At 39.4% G+C, this 15,052-nt stretch overlaps 1 long non-coding RNA gene across 4 annotated transcripts in view; it reads right to left on the bottom strand.

Annotated features, from left to right (window-relative positions):
- Positions 1–15,052, bottom strand: part of LOC134810925 (uncharacterized) — a 262,210-nt gene that overhangs the window by 34,442 nt on the left and 212,716 nt on the right. For all 4 annotated transcript variants that reach the window (XR_010159686.1, XR_010159688.1, XR_010159689.1 and 1 more), the window contains 2 exons: positions 9,196–9,390; positions 8,894–9,105 (listed from right to left, as the gene is read on the bottom strand). This is a non-coding gene — a long non-coding RNA (uncharacterized LOC134810925). The remainder of the gene's footprint in view (positions 1–8,893; positions 9,106–9,195; positions 9,391–15,052) is intronic.

Below are 15,052 nucleotides of genomic sequence, written 5' to 3'. Positions count from 1 at the left end.
TATCAAGTTAATTAACATATCCAAGTTAATAATAATGTATATTTCAAAATTACTAAAATAATAGATTTTAAAAGTTCTCACTATGAAAAAGAAGTATATGAAGTGATAAATATTTTAGTTAGCTTGATATAATCCTGTAAGTTATTTCTAATGCTCATTTTAACATGAGGAACATTACAAATGAAGAAAGTGAGGCACTAATAAGAAACTTGTTCAAAGTTCCATTGTATTCAATGCATCTGTGCTTAGATTAATTTAATTGTGACCAAATTTAATGCTGATATCCTTTCACTTCATTGCCACTGACTTGTAGTTTCACAGCTAATGATCAAGTTTAGTGAAGATTAAGTATTAAGTAGAAACCAATGAGCCTAGAACCTAGAGAACAGAGATGATAACAAGGGTGTTGTTTGATTTTGATTTAGTCGGCAAAATAAAAGGATTAAAACACAAACCAGAGGAATAGAAGATCAAAAATAATTAGGCACAGTGTTAGCAATTAGCCAGTGATTTTAAACTGGGGAACTATTCTCCACATGTTGGGAATAAGTAGACAGATGATGTAAGCATCAGCTTGGGTTTTTTATTAGTTTGTTCTCAAGCTGCTATGAAGAAATACTCAAGACTGGATAACTTATAAAAGAAAGACGCTTAATTGTATCACAGTTCAGGGTGGCTGGGGAGGCCTCAGGAAACTTACAACTATGATGGAAGGGGAAGCAAACATGTCCTTCTTCACATGGTGGCAGCAAGGAGATGTGCAGAGCGAAAGGGGGAAGGCCCCTTATAAAAGCATTGGATCTCATGAGAACGCACTCACTCTTATGAGAACAGCAGCATAGAGTAACCACCCCCATGATTTGATTACCTCCCACTGGCTCCCTCCCATGACTTGTGGGGATTATGAGAACTACAATTCAAGTTGACATTTGGGTGGGGACCCAGCCAAACCATAACAGGCTTCTATACCAAAATACCATAGTCTGGGTGGCTGAAACAACAGATATTTAGTTCTCACAGTTCTGGAAGATGGAAGTCTGAGATCAGGGTGCCAGCATGGTTGGGTTCCGGTAAGGGCCCTCTTCCTGGCTTGCAGACAGCAGCCTTCTTGCTGTGTGCTCACATGACCTCTTTGTGCCAGCTCAGGGAGAGATCACTTCCTTTCTCTTCTTACAAGGGAATTAGTCCCTTCATGAGGGGCCTATTTACCTCCCAAAGGCTCCATTTCCAGATACCATCACATGGGGAATGAAGGCTTTAACATGAATTTTGTGGGGACACAAACATTCAATTCATAACACAGAAAACGATATAGGAAAACTTAGTGGGAAATCAGATAGAGACTTAGTAGAGAAACATTATGCAATCAGGAGACAACTTGCTTCAGAAAGTACTGAATCCAGGTACTAAAATCCTCAATAGAAAACATACACTCTTTCTCCTCCTCTCAAATTGGCGTCTCTGGGCTCTGCCTATCTTATCTGTGGCCTCATTTTCCCCACCTGCAACTGGGTTTTTAACTTTATTCCAAAAAACATGCACTGTGACACCCCCTAACTTGCACTCATTGAGCTTTCAACCTAAGGAACAAGTACTTTGTTACCTCCAAATTGAAGAACCCAGAAAAAGAGCTTTATTTGCCTGGTTTGATTACAGATACAACCCAGGACTTACACGCTGAGATAAGAGAAATGAGTGGCCAATGAGAACTGGGTCATAAACCCAATCTAGGGCAGGAGAGTGAGATTCTATGAGTGGTCATCTTTTAATAATCATATTATTGTACATAGTTGCCCAAAAGAATGAGTTTCTAGATGGACAAAATTAACTAATGTGCACTACAAAAATGTCCTAATATAGTTATAGATGGGTGAGAAATGGAAATAACATAGAGTATGAAAAAAGAGAGGACTGGGAATCAGGTAATCTGAAGTCTCTATTCTTTTACTTTCTATATGTGAATAATTATTTTTGTTACCTCTCTGGATTTCAACTTAACTAACAATAACATGAGGAATCCCAAAGTTACTGTGCATAAGAACTGCTTTGGAGATTTTTTAAAAGTGTATGTTGCCAGAATGTCTTGATGGGAAAACTCTATGTATTTAGTGGTAGGAAACAATAAAAAACAATTATCTCTTGGCTATCACTCAGGGACCACTAAACTGGATGACCTCCTTGGGCCTTTCTTGTTTTAATACTTGATGATTATAAGTGACAGAAGGGGAGAGAGAGAGAGAGACAGAAAAAAAACAGAAAGAGAGAGAGAGAGACAGAGGCAGACAGACTGAGACAGAGAGGATGTGGAATAAGATGAGGACGAGGATTAAGAACATATGCAGTTTTGTAACTGACTCAAGAGATAGCTGTAACATGTGCCACTCAATAATCCCAATAAAGTCTCTGCTTGCTGATACAGCGAAAACCTGCCACACGCTTTCAAGCAAAGAAGATTCTCAAGACTTTCCAAATAAAGAGCTATGGGCTCATTCTGCATGCAGACAATATCATCAATGGAAACACACACCACAGAAATAGACTACTCCCCATGGTTTCCTGCCCTCCAGCTTTCGTAAAGTCATAACAGATGCTCAACAGCCACACACAGTCCCAGACTGGTAGCAGCTGTGCGTTGACTCCTGCTAATTAAGCCACCTATCACCTGACCAACAGTGCATCCCACATTGGGATTGCTCTAGGAGAGGCAACAGTCACACTAATCTTTCACCTTGAATGGGGAAGATTTCAGGAACAAAACAAGTTTTCTTCTGGCACTGTCTGCTCCTACAGGAAAGACAACAAGCCCCACATGGAAAGCAAGAACACAGTTTACTGGGGATTAGTGTCATAGCTAGTTTTCAGTGTGAAAATAAATAGCTTAGGAACCATTTAGTTAAGGCATTCACAACTAAAATATGCATGTGAATTATTTGTGGGTCCTTTGAATTACAGATTCCTGGACCCCAAGCTAGATCTTCTGAATTAGAATCTCATAGGTGTGGACAGTATGTAAACTTACATAAATCCTTAGTTTCCTCCAATCTGGTTAAAAATGACTGCCGCAGAAGAATCCCCTCCTCTGTAACAAATAAGAACACTGACGTTCACTTTAGTATGGGATTGAGACTAGGACTCACACCTTTCAAAAATTAAAAAGAGAAAACAGGGGAAAGAAAGGTAAGATGAAAAATGGTGGGCTGAATCTATTGAGTTGCAGTTTTTCTTAAGGGGAACATCACACACCGGGGCCTGTTGTGGGGTGGGGGGAGGGGGGAGGGAAAGCATTAGGAGATATACCCAATGTAAATGACGAGTTAATGGGTGCAGCACACTAACATGGCACATGTATACATATGTAACAAACCTGCACGTTGTGCACATGTACCCTAGAACTTAAAGTATAATAAAAAAAGTTAATTAAAAAATCTGTATATAATTTCAGATAGAATAAAAATACAGTAAAGGTAATGAACATCAGTTTGAAATTACATGACTGTTTTATACCATAGCCTCATTTTGTACAATAATATAAAAACAAACAAACATATCTAAAAGTTAATAGTAGTTCTTGGAGAGAATTACATGGGTTTGAATTTCAACCCCATCCCTTTCTGTGATATCTGGTGCTAGTTAACTTCAGGGTCTTCATCTACAAAACTGGGATAATAGTATTGCCTACTTTATAGAATTGTGAGGTATACTTTTTAGCAAACCATAAATGAAAAGAACATTATTCAGTGCTTGGCATGTGTTTGGCAAGTGTCATCTGTGATCATCGTTCCTGGAAAACATGTTTCTACATACCGTAGATACCAATGTCTAGAGAACCCAGGGCTAAATCCTGACCATGCCATTTACTAAATGCCATGATTGACTTGTAAGCTCTGGTCAAAGGAGGGGGATAGAGCAATTATAAGTCTGAAGGAGGCTGGTAGAGTGGAAACTGCAGGCCAGGAGCCAGGAGCTGTGACGCTTTGCTCCACAAAGTGTGGACCATGATGCTTCAAGGAGCTTCAGCATTACCTGGGAGCTCATTAAAAAGCAAGAATCTTTAGCCCCACCCCAGACCTACGGATTCAAAATCTGCATTTTAACAAGATCCCTAGGTGACTCATAATACAGTAAAATTTGAGAAATACTGCTTTAATTGTTCAGATCCCGGTAAGGCAAATGCTGGAGAAACAGTGTAACTCAGAGCAAAAATTACAAAACAAAAATAGAATTCTCCAATGGTGGGTAAAGACAGTTACAGGGTAAATCCATTGACAGGTAACTGACAGGTAATTTCACAGAGACAGCGCCAGTAAATGGAATTCTGGAAGAGAAGTTTTTACTATCCAAGACTGTTCTTCAGGGTCAGTTCACTTAAAAAGCTCTGTATTCCTAACCAGAGAAGTCAAAATACTGAGCAAACTTAGAAAAACGTAGCTGACTTCATGCATCAGAGGCAAGATGAGAAGTTAAAGAAAAATCTCTGAGTTGCATGTTGTTTTGGGTAAGAGAAAAGCTGAGAGATCAGGGGAAGAAGAGTTGAAGTAGTAGAAGAAGATGAAGGTCTGGGCACCCTATCCCTTTTGTACATGAACTGGGAAGCTCTATGAGAAACTCAGCTCTTCTTAAGTCTGGAGGCACCTCACCATCATCAGGCGAGCTTCACACACACACACACACACACACGGTGCTTCACACTCCCAGGAATTCTGTGTAATGATCAGGAAGAAGATGCTGGCTTCTATTTCCCTAAAACTTCCCTCAGGTGATGCTGACGCCCAGTTCAAGTGAGAAGTGTTTTCAGGAGTGAGAGAAGCCAATTTAAAATAAGACATCAACAAAAATAAGTCATCAGCAAAGATAAATCAGAGCAAAGCTGGTAGAATAAACAACAGAAGTAAGAGTGTAAATAGACCAAAGACCAGAGAAAGTCCATTGACTCAGTTGTGGGGTTCCAGGTGCACTGCTCTTTCTTGGGCTTAAAAATAATAATAATTTGTGTTCATGTGTGTTTCACGTAAGGTGAAACATGAATTTCTAAATACCATATGGAATGAGCACAAATTTGTTAAAAGTTCTATAATATCACTACTCAAAGAAGTTCTATAAAATTATTATACATAGTGGAAAAATTAAAACTGCCTTGAATTATGCAAAAAAAAAAAAAAAAAAAAAAGAGGCCGGGTGCAGTGGCTCACACCTCTAATCCCAGCATTTTGGGAGGCCGAGGCAGGTGGATCACGAGGTCAAGAGATCGAGATCATCCTGGCTAACACGGTGAAACCCTGTCTCTACTAAAAAACAAAAATTAACTGGGCATAGTGGCGGGTGCCTGTAGTCCCAGCTACTCGGGAGTCTGAGGCAGGAGAATCGCTTGAACCTGGGAGGTGGAAGTTTCAGTGAGCCAATATCAGGACACTGCACTCCAGCCTGGCGACAGAGTGAGACTCCGTCTTAAAAAAACAAAAAAACAAACAAAACGAAACAAAACAAAAACAACAACAACAACAAAAAAAACAGAAAAAAAAGAAAGAAAAGAAAAATATGTCACCTTCTCAGGCATTTCCTTTAAAATGATCACTGTTAACAAGTTCTTGTAATGGCTTCTAGAAGAATTTCAGTACTAATGCTACTCCAGGTTTATATGCACGTGTGTATATATTTTGTACGTTTACAGATACCAACAACTAATGCATATTGCTGTGGGCCTGGCTTTTTTTTTTTTCATTTAATAATATACTCTGATTATCTTTCTATGTTAGCATATACTTATTTATTTCAATTCTTTTAAATGCCACATCATATTTCATTATTTGCATATAAAATAGGCCCCCTTATCTTGGCTTCCCTTTCCATGGTTTCAGTTACCAGCCGTCAATGCAGTACAAAAATATTAAGTGGAAAATTCTAGCAATAAGCTAATCTAGCGTAAGTTTTCAGCTTCATGCCATTGAGTAGCATGATGAAATGTCTTACTATCCTGTCTCGTACCCTTCACCCAGGATGTGAATTATCCATTTGTCCCTTGTATCCGCACTGCGTCCGCTACCTGTGCGTTTGTCACTTAGTAGCTGCCTGGATTATTAGATTGACACATCATGAGAACGGTGAATATAGGAGAATAAGATATTTTCAGGGAGAGAAAGAGAGACCACATTCACATAATTTTTATTACAGTAGATTGTTCTCATTGTTTTATTTTCAGTTTTTGTTGATTTTTACTGTCAAATTTATAAATTAAACTTTATCATAGGTATATATGTATATAGAAAAATCATGGTATATACAAATGGCCTCTGACTTAAAATGATTCAACTTACTATTTTTTCACTTTGTGATGGTGGAAAAGTGGTATGCATTCAGTAGAAACAGTATTTCGAGTACCTATGCAACCATTTTGTTTTTCACTTTCAGTACAGTACTGGAGGAATTACATGAGATATCCAACACTTATAATAGGCTTTATTTTATGTTATTTTGCCCAGCTATAGGTTAATATAAGTGTTCTGAGCACATTTGAGGCAGCCTAGGCTATGATGTTTGTTAGGTTAGGTGTATTATATGCATTTTCAATTTGTGATATTTTTAACTTGTGATTATATGCATTTTCAATTTATGATATTTTTAACTTGTAATGGGACACAATCCCATCATAAATCAATGAGTATCTGTATGGTGTTCATTACCCTTTGTGATTTCAGGCATCCACTAGGGGTCTTGGAATGCTTCCCTTAGGGACAAGGAAGGACTATTGGGCCATAAATTATATATTCATTTCCTTTTTGAAGGACATTTTGTTTCCAGGGTTATTTGCCATCTTATTACAAACAAAAATGAAATAAACATCCTTGTGTACCTTGGTTATCCTTTTCTAGGTTATCTGTACATGCAAGATACAATAATCAGAAGATACACATTGTTAGGTTCCAGGGGAGTCAGCGGGCAAGGGGTGGGCAGCTGAAAGAACACTCAAGAGATCACAGGTAGATGGGGACATGGCTTTATTTAGCAGCTCACTCACACTGTCAGTGCTGCATTTATGCATGTCACACACAATACTGGCTCAGAGCCAGGTGATGAGCCCTCCCATGTTATGGCTACATAACTGTGATTATAAAATGCATGGGATTGTGCACCTGCGCTCCAATCTCATTGTGTCATGCTATTCCAGATGTGTACCTCGGCCTATACTTGACTACAGTGCAGCCATCATCCTTACACACGTATCTCACCCTTTGTAGATGTTTTCCAATACCTTCCATAAAAGTTGATAAATGTCTACCTTTATTGATTATATATGGAGAATGTGTGTTTTCCTCACATCATTTCCAGCAATGGGTATTCTCAAACTTTAACATTTTTGCCAACTTGAGGGGTGAACACCACCTCATTCTGTTTGGATTTGCACTATTTCACAATATGAGTCTCCTTGGACCTTAAATATCTCAAGAGACTCTCCTGATAGTTGTTTCTCCTACTACACTAGTGAGTCTTGCTTAATTGCTTTTCTCCACCCACACCCACACTTCCCAGTATTCCGGTGCTTGGCATAATACTCTGGCACAGAGAAGCTTGTAAACAGTTGCTTAACTGATTGACTAAAATTAATCACCAACTGTACAGAAATGGTTTTACTTCGTGTGTGTGTGCCTCTGTGTGTGTTTTACCCAAATCCTAAGCCAGTAATAGCTAACATTTATTGAGCATTTTTTTAATTACAGTGTTCTAAGTAGCACATATATATTATCTTCATTAATCTTTATAACCACCTGTAAGGTAGGTACAATTATTATTATTACCACTTGATGAAAAATGAAACACAGAAAGATTGAATGGATTTTCTTGATCTATAGATATAGGCTTACAGTGATAAAATTCAACAAAGGGAGGGATGAGTAATCGATGCATTTAGTCTCTGTGCTACACACTGCCTCTCAGCTGCTGAACTGCTATTTTCTTATTTCCCAGGCAAATAATACCATAAACTTGTGCTGGTATAGATTTCTAGGTAATACCTCTCAAAATTTGATAATAAACTTATGGTGTTCTGTTAATGGGTGGAGGTAAAATCTGCATAAGTGAAACAGGATTAAAGCCAACATGTATATGAATTCTTATATATGCACTTATCTGACTTCTACTGGAAATTTGTTTACAGTAGGGTATAAAATGTGGCTATTCTTGTGGTCTTAAAGATTCAGTAGAAGTTACAAATGCTAAGAACAAAAAAAAAAAATGGATTCTAAAACACCACAGAAGTGCTGGTCTTGCAAATGGAATGGCCCACCAGTGATGGTCATAGCAGAGTTAGCGCACCATATGAATAGGGGACATCAGAGCCTGGGGACTAGAAGGGCTGCTTCAGAGAGGGCTGCAGGTGTGCAGAAAACTCTTGATTGTCACAGGGAGAGGAGGGCCTTCTGCTTTTTCACCTTAAACTAAGTGTGGAACTTCAAGGGAACTAATTACCAAGATGGATGTGTGATCCTTGAAATTTGGGGCATTTGCAAAGGGCTATCTGATTCAATCCTGAGAGTGTCTGAGGGTAAAAGGTGGCGGTTGGAATGAATGTGAGAGCACCTGAAAAACAAAGCAGCCAGGGGAGGCAGCCAATGAATTAGAGTTTCCTATATAGGGATGTGCTCACCTGGGGAGCCTTCGAGGAGTTCCAGGAAGGAGGGATCAGCTTATAAATATCTGCAAAACACACACACACACGCGCGCACACACACATGCACGCACACACGTGCACACACACATGCACGCACACATGCGCACACACATGCACGCACACACGCACACACACACGCGCGTGCACACACGCACACACACATGCACACGCACACACACGCACACGCACACACATTGCATAAAACAGTATTCCCAGGTCTCTGTCCATTACCTCTCCTTTCTTTCTGCTCTATCCCTGGAGTATCAGAGGCCACACAGTGAATGAGTGAGGAGGAGATGAGGAAAACTCTAATGAACTGGTGAAGAACCCCATCCTGGCCTCTTCCCTGCTGCAGATGTTCTAGTTGGAGGCACTAAAAAGGCTGAAGGGTGGAGGGAAGCTCTATGATGTATGAGAGATTCCATGGGGGGACGTTGTAATACCTGAAAATAACCAGAAAAACTATGGAAACCAGCCCAGATTCCATTCACATACTAAGAAAGCTCCAGGAGAACCTTAAAGAAGCAACTTACAGCAGAATACAGGTCAAGTTCACTCTTTGGCAACTTCAGAATGGGGTGGGAGCCCAGCTCACTTCTTGGCTCTGGAGTCTGGACACCCTCTATGAATTCCCAGCTCAGCATCCGTCCCACGTGCTTACCCAGTCCTTTCAGATGACATACCATGGGCACACACCTATATTCTGGTCTCTCTCGTTTTTCAGGCTACTACAGGAAAAGATTGGAAAAGAAGAGAGATATGACAGCATTGTCCTGTTATTATATCCAAAGCTCCGTTCAAAGGCATGTAAACATGCACTAGTGTCTGTATGATCACACATTTGTATGTATTATCATTTGCTATTAGTTTTATTTCTTCTATTTTAAATGTTATTATCCAAACAGGCTGGGCACAAGCTTTCTGTACTTGTTCCACCATAAATAAACAAAAATGCCTAAACACAATTTGTAAAATGTCATCTCCAAACCACAGCTAGGATGCTGCATAAGTAGGAAACCAAAATTAAATCTAACTGGGCACCATGCCCAGACCACAGGCTTCCGGCAAACAGACAGAAAGGGAGGAAAAAAGGAAGACACTAAATTGCAAAACATGGGTGGAATCACAGGGAAAGCCTAGCAATTAACCCTAAGACCAGTTTGTCTGTTCTGGGATCCACCTTTTACTTACCTTTGGAAAACGGATGTTGAAAATTATTCATTTTTATTTGAAGTGAGTCTCTATTATTGGCATCGCCTTAATGTAAAGCTAGAGAAACAACACTTTAAAAAAAATCTGCAGGTGTTGATCATTTTCTGCAGTCACTCACTAATACCAATAATAATAATAATGACATCAACAACAGAAGATTCAATAACCACAGTAACAAGAGCTGCTCCCCTCTGCTGGCCAATGTGGCAGATGCTGTTGGTGCCTTGCCCTGTACCCTTCAGCACATCTGAATTTACTTAGAGCTCTAATCCTTGGCAAGCTGACAGCTTCCAACCTCAAGCATTGATACCAAGAGCAATCCAGGAAAGCAGTTGGTAAGACAGGGCTTTAGAACAAAGCCACTCACTGTCTGGCTGGCAATAAGTGCACAACAACAGTAAAAAGTGAGTACAGGCAGTTCTTGACATGACTTTGTGGTCCGATGGTTAAACATTTTACTGATGAATTAGGAAGTTGTATGGGAAAGGGATTCAATGACTGAGGATCATATATCAGGCACAGGAGACAGGCAAATGGAGGAAACAATGCCTATTTTCTTTACTTAAAATCAGCTGATTGTAGATGTTAACCCCCCCATCCAGAAATACCTGTGTGGCAACACCTAAACTAGTGTTGGATTAAGTAACTTGGTATTATATCCTAGCGAAGTTTACACATAAAACAAACCATTACGAAGGTTCTTTGTTAAAGTAGGGTCTTATGGATGTCAGATGATATCCCGGAGTCCTGCTCAACATCTAGCTTACAGTGATCCATGATATCAACAAGAAAAATGATGCCAGGGATCATTTTTCTGGTCCATAAAATTGAGATAGACAGATTGGGAAATTGACACAAAATCTCCATATTGGGATCTGTGGGGTAAAAGCTATCATAGTGGAGAGGGCCAAGTAGAAAACTCCGAAATCATCAACACTGTTTTCCTCATACCCAAGATAATAAATTAGAAACAATACTGTATCCCAAAGGAAAGAGATGAGAAAGGGTTGATTAGTGCCATTCCTAAGGAAAAAGTTTCAGAGGAGTGAGTGATCACAATGATAGCTTTTTAAAACACATTAAACAACACAGAACTGTAAGAATCCTGGAGGATTACTGTAGACCACTTCAAGTTCAACCAAGTACTATCTCCAATTGGAGCCATCATGACAAATAGTGTCTTTGAATGAGCATATAAATATGTCCTCAAGTAAGTGGGGCATGGACTCGGCTGTTGTGTTCTTTTCCAACCTTATCAGAAAAGATGATAAAGGCAGTTTGAATTTGCATGAAATAAAATACACACACACACACACACACACACACACACACACACATACAGTCACACAGAGTTTTGCCCTGGCAATGTGCTAACTCTCTACTCTCTGTCACAGTAAAACCCAATGTGGCCTTGATTTTCTGGATATTATGGCAAGCATCACATTGATCAATTACATGATGATACTATATTGATTGAGCCAGATGAGCAAACAGTGGCTAAAAACTGGAAGCCTGTGTGAGAAACCTATGCTCCAGAGGATGGGAAATATGCCCAAAAATATTTACAGACTACACATGTCTGTACATTTTTAGGGGTTGAATAGTTAGGACGATTGTAATGTCGTGAGATCATGAGAACATAAGATCATGATCACAAGACCATGCTTTGGCAACATGGCCTCCAAAGTAAAAGATAAGTTACCATGTCTCAAACCTCCCACCATGAAGAAGAAATCTCTGTGCCTGGTGGGACTCTTTGGGTTCTGGAAGGAACATGGTCCATTGCTAGAAATGTTGCTTTGGTCCATCTTCTGGGTAACACAGAGGCTGCTGGTGCTGTTGGGGCCTAGAGAAGGAAAGGGCTCTGTAGCAGGTCCAGCTGCTATGGAAGCAATACTGGAGTTCGGGCCATATTGGGGCCCAGTATGGACCATATGATCTGGCATACACTATGGTGTTGGAGATTTCAGTGGTGGAAAAAAAAAAATGTCATTAGGAATTTTTGGCAAGATTCAATGAGAAAAAAAAAAAAAAAAAATATATATATATATATATATAACACAAGCCATTAGAGTTTAGTAACAAATCCAAGCCACTGCAGCAAATAATTGTAAGTTTTTGAGGAACAACTCCAAATGAAGACAAAATATCTGACCACAGGACATTCTATGACAATGTAGCCAAAACTACCCATTGTAAACTGGGTTTTGTCAAATATATGAGGATCAACCCAGGAAGCCCAACAAATCATTCTTAATAGGATGAACGTGTTGCATCCAGGTATGGGAGTAGCACCATCACAATGGAACGTCCCACATTCTGCCCCATCCAGACACCAGCCTGAAAGAGGATTGAGTGTCCTGCTCAAGGCATCTCTGAAGTGCCGGTTTAGGGGAAATACCCTGTGAAAAATAGTGCCAGGATTTTTATAAGCATTTAATCAAGATTTTACATAGTGGTGTGTCCCAATAGGAAGAGTACATGGGTTTTTAGGAACCGAAGAATAGAAGCAGGAAGGACCCAAAGTGCTATCACACCAAATGACTTACATGAGAATTTTTACTTCCCATCTCCACGACCTTGGAATATAGAATTAGAAATCTTGGTTCTTCAAAGGGAGGCACTTCTTGCAAGGGAACACTGCAACAGTTCTGTTTAATTATAAGCTATAGCTGCTACCTGAGCAGTTTGGGCTTGCGGTATCAATAGACTACCAGGCAAAAGGAATTACCATCTTTGCAGCAGAAGTAATTGACTCTGATAGGCAGTTGGAGGCTTGGCTCCTGTTTCAGAATGTGACCAAAGAGGAATATCTGTGGAACTCTTATAATCCATTTAGGTAGGTCTTGGTGTCTCTCCATTGCTAATTGTGATTGTAAAATAACAGGTTCGGCAATGCTGGCCTAATAAGGACATTGTAACCAAGGACTGAGGCCTCTTGGTGAGGAGGTCTAGGTCATGCCACAGATAAACCCCTGATGATAGCAGAGGTGAAGGAGAATCTAGACCGTATGGTGGCTAAAGGAGGACAACACTACTGTGTAACTGAAACTTGTTGTAGTATCAGGGGCTATAGTTCATCACACTTACCTGCCTCTTAAGTTTCTTCTAAGGAAGACAAGTCCACTGGAATCCTGAAGGAGTCATATCCTGAATATATCTGAAGAAATGCATTTCAGCGTTCCAAGACATAGACTCTGGTAGACACACGGAGGAGCAACGCAGATCTCTCTTCAAGAAAGAACTTCCTTCCCAGCTACAGGGAGTGTGGTTAGCAGACCAACTCCAGCTGTCCCTCAAAACGGAATTGCCTGAGATCACTGTCTCTGGACAGCCCACATTGGTGACTGAGGGAGGAAGGCATGTGAAGACCTGGCCATTTTGGCTCAACTGGAATGATTTTGACTGGCATTACCTGTTTGGGGCTGAGGATCTTTCTGGCTGTGCCACAGTTTGACTTCTTCCTCTGCACAGTCCTGCTTTCTCCCCTGTTCCTTTTATGGTATCTATTGATCCCTAATTAACACCTTCCCTGTGACACTTCCATTTTAGCATCTGCTTTCAGAGCGCCCAACCAGCTGCGTGCTCCTAGAACTATAAGTGAATAACTGTACTCACAGGAATTGGAAGGTGGCTTCTCAGAAGTTCTACTGTGCCTGGTATGCAGTAGTTATAAACACTTGCTGGCTTGAACCGAAATGACACTGAAGCTGATGTTTTAAATATATAGTATTTGTAGTCATGACCTAAGTAATCATACTACCTCAGTAGTCATATTCAGAACTCTAAAGTCTAGGCTAGTAGGGAGTTGGTGGCAGGGATTGTAGAAGAATAAGCTGTACAAGTTTGTAAGAGAAAACTTCTCCAAGTAGATGTCTTGACCTAAACAATAAGCAAAGAAATGAGTATGGATGAAGGTGAAATTTGTGTGCTGACAGAGGAATTAAATGTAAGAGAAATGGAGTAATAAAGCAAAAAAAAAAAAAATGGAGAAAATGGTGGAGCCCTCCAAGGCAATGATCAGTGCCAAACACTTGTCATACGTTGTCTCTTTATTTCTAGTAAAAATGGTACAAAAGAGGTACTATTATTTAATATTTTACCTGTAAGAACCTGATGCTTAGCAACAGTAATATATTCTTTGTGAACCTACTTGAGAGGTAGTGTTATCAATCCACAGTATAGAGGAGCAGACAGAAATAAAATTTGGAAGTTGTGACACCATTGGAAGATGTATACTGGAAACTACCTGTCCTCAGACTTCTGTTTACATGGAAATTAAAAAGCCTTATTTGTTTAAGCCATTGTTAAGTCTAATTTGTGGTTACCTGCAGCTTAAGTCATTCCTCACTGATTCATTGGGGGTAATTACACATTTAATGTCAATTGAAATCTAATGTGCTGTTAAAACTTTCTCTTTTATTAGAAGGCTATTGCAAACAAGATCATATGCAATTCCTAAAAGAATCTTATGATTTTTCTGAGTTTAATGGAAAATAATGAAGTATAAATAGCAGGCTTGCCCACTTCATTGTTTTTGTTTGGTTAAAAAAATTATTTATACAAAATACCTCTTTAGAGTTATAGGTTTCAGAAGTGATAAAATAGGATGGGGGCAAACTTAGCACCACCACATGCCTGATTCAGGCATCCCTGCATCTTCAAAATGCACACCTGTCCTTTGCTTGAACATTTCATCAGTGCTAATGAACCACCGTGTGGGAGAGCCTGTTCCCTGAAATCAGAGGTGTGATATTTTATAAAATTATTTCTTTGTGAAAGGTTAATTTCAATTATCTATTCAGAGCCTCATCTATTGAGCCCATTTCTGAAGCTAAACATAAGTTTATTAGTTCTCCTATATTTCATAAAGATAGATATACTGTCTTTCTTTCCCCCAAAGCTGATATATTATTTCATTCACCTAGTAAAGATTTATTTACCATTTACTACACCCGAGAGACTATGTTACATATTGAGGATATGGTGTTGAGTAAAATGACAGTGAACATACTCTTTTAGGATTAAATTCTAGGAGAGAGAGGCAGATGTTAAATGACTGAAGGGGATAAAAACGAGTGTTATGAACATTAAATCTAATGTGCTGTCACATTAGATTTGTATAATTCTATACATTTATTGTATAACACAATACATAAAATATACAATAAAAATATT

The sequence above is a fragment of the Pan troglodytes genome, chromosome 7 (genome assembly GCF_028858775.2).
Source record: "Pan troglodytes isolate AG18354 chromosome 7, NHGRI_mPanTro3-v2.0_pri, whole genome shotgun sequence".
NCBI lineage: Eukaryota > Metazoa > Chordata > Mammalia > Primates > Hominidae > Pan > Pan troglodytes.
This window is presented reverse-complemented; position numbering and strand designations above follow the sequence as displayed.